The sequence below is a fragment of the Vigna unguiculata genome, chromosome 10, assembly GCF_037176805.1.
Source record: "Vigna unguiculata cultivar grain cowpea cultivar isolate G323 ecotype 2 chromosome 10, ASM3717680v1, whole genome shotgun sequence".
Classification (NCBI taxonomy): domain Eukaryota; kingdom Viridiplantae; phylum Streptophyta; class Magnoliopsida; order Fabales; family Fabaceae; genus Vigna; species Vigna unguiculata.
The window spans coordinates 18,178,856-18,181,323 of record NC_140801.1 but is presented as its reverse complement, the minus strand read 5'-3'; the positions used below and the strand labels follow the sequence as shown (position 1 = coordinate 18,181,323).

The 2,468-nt window shown below is 28.2% G+C and overlaps 1 long non-coding RNA gene across 1 annotated transcript; it reads left to right on the top strand.

Moving 5' to 3' along the window:
• The first annotated feature begins 757 nt into the window (after positions 1-757).
• On the top strand, positions 758-2,137 carry LOC146882282 (uncharacterized). The gene is made up of 3 exons (XR_014985120.1): positions 758-819; positions 1,606-1,646; positions 1,729-2,137. It is a non-coding gene; the product is annotated as an uncharacterized LOC146882282 (long non-coding RNA).
• The last annotated feature ends 331 nt before the right edge of the window (positions 2,138-2,468 follow it).

Genomic DNA, 2,468 nt, shown 5'->3' with positions numbered 1-2,468 from the left:
TTTAACAGGTTTAAACCCAGAAGTCGATTTTATTTTGAGTTTTCTCAACCAAACAACTCATTTTCTTCTTATATTTTGTCAGATCTAACTATTTTTCGTTTTTTTACAGAACTAATATGGTTCACTGAGACATATGGTTTTATTACGCAGATTTCGTTTTCATTTTGACCTTTCTCAAGCGAACAACTCATATTCTTCTTTTATTTTCTCAGATCTAACTAATTTTTTCCGATGATGGTATTTTCTAGGATTGCTACATGTCTAATATGGTTCACTGCGACAGATTTAACATCAGGTTTATAAAAAAAATTTATCTAACTATTTTTGGCGTTTATGTACTTTGATCTAACTGTTTCTTATATTTTTCTTCTGTTTACATGCTTCAAATCAATATTTCAAACTGATTCAAGAGTCTTTTTCGTTGTACAACTTAACTGGTAAGTAATTTGTATCAAAATCTACCTTTTTATTTACCAATTTATCTGTATTTTTCCACCTTTTACAAGCAACCCGTTCATCTTCTTCATTTTTCTACCTTCAACTCTCTTGGTGTCATTTTTTTTTCGTTCATGGTATTTTTTTAATAATGCATTCTATCAGCAGATCTTTTTATTGTTACCCGATTTACGTTTTTATTTGGACATTTTTCAAAGAGTTCATCATACACTATATTTTTTCAAAGTTCTACACCAAAAAGAGTTAATCTAACTATTTTTTCAGTTTATCTACCTTGATCTAACTGTTTTTTCTTCTGGATACAGGCTTCAAATCAAGATTTCAAAGTCATGCACGAGTCTTTTTCGCTTTACAACTTAACTGGTAAGTAATTTGTATCAAAATACCTTTTTCTTTACCAATTTATCTGTATTTTTCCACCTTTTACAAGCAAACCCTTCATCTTCTTCATTTTTCTACCTTAAACTCTATTTGTGTCATTTTTTTTCATTAATGGTATTTTTTAATAATGCACTGTATCACCAAATCTCTTTATTTTTACCCAATTTTTGACTTTATTCGGACATTTTTCAAAGAGTTCTTCACATTTTTCCAATCACCGTTTACTCCATCAAAACCATTTCGTTTACAAAACGTTTTGTATTCCAACCCCTTCAAATACTGCTTCGAATTTTTTCCAAATCAACCTGTCAATCAGTATTCAAACGCATTAAATTTCGCACTGCTCGAGATAATGATGAATAAATTGCTCCATCATCTGCCACACGTTATAATTACTAAACTTTACTATATTCCAATATTAAATGCCCCTTCCTGAAAAAAATCAACATTAGTAAATTACATTAAATAATTCTTCTTCTACTTTTACGACGCTTCATAATTCTTTTTTTTAACGTATTATTTTTTAATTCGTATTTATTATCCTGTACTTTTACCAATTCAGACTGTCCAGTATGTACGGATACTTCCAATAGCTATGATTTCTCCTATTCTTTTTATATATATATATTCCCTATGTTTACCAATTCACAGTCAGACATCTGATTTTTCTACTATTACCCATTTTCTTCTCTTACAATTATACTTAATCACCAACCTATTCTCCTGCAATGGAATCCATGCTCACACCACAATCCATACTTTTTTCAGAAATGGTTGGCAGATTCATTTCTATGTTTTTGAAAGACCAGGTATATTTTTTGATTCAAACTCATGTATTTTTGTTATTTATATTTATTTATTTCTTTATTCTTAACTTGCTAATCTTTTAAGGACTTTGGACACGTCGACCGAGTGTTCATAATACGCTGTTGAAGGACCTTGCTACTAAATGGATTGTTGTTGATTACCAAAGTAATGTTCACCATGTTACTTACAACATGGATATTCACACTCCAATGATTACCCAAGGCTGGAACCAACTAAGATCTTTCTATGGAGATCATCAACTCTCTGCAGAGGATCACCCTGAATTGTTTTTTGAAATTGAAAGTGAAAGAACAAGCAGAGATATCAAAGTTCTTTATCCATTTTTTTGGTATTAAAGTTGAAAATTTTGTATGTAATTTTGTTTGAACTTCTTATATATATCAATATATAAGAAGATTTCAATTGGACTCTTATTTTGTATGCAGTTATTATATATCTCAATATAAAAGTTATATTTTATTCTCTTTTATTATATGTATTTTCCTTTTTTGTATTAGATTTTGTTCGACTTCATTTTAGTCAATATAAATTAGTTTTAATTAGAAATTGAATTAATTAACATTAATTACCATTCCATATAAATTGGAAATTTAAAAGTCAGTGAAATACAATAACTATTACTTATTAATTATTATTATTAAAATAATATAAGTTATAAAATAATTAAAATATTTTTCACCATTTTCATAGTCAGAAGAATTTAAGATCAATTTTTATGGAAAAATAAATTTAAAATGACTTTTAAAAAACTTTTTGTATTCCAGCGCCTCCAAACAGTGGTTTGAATTATCTCCAAATCAACG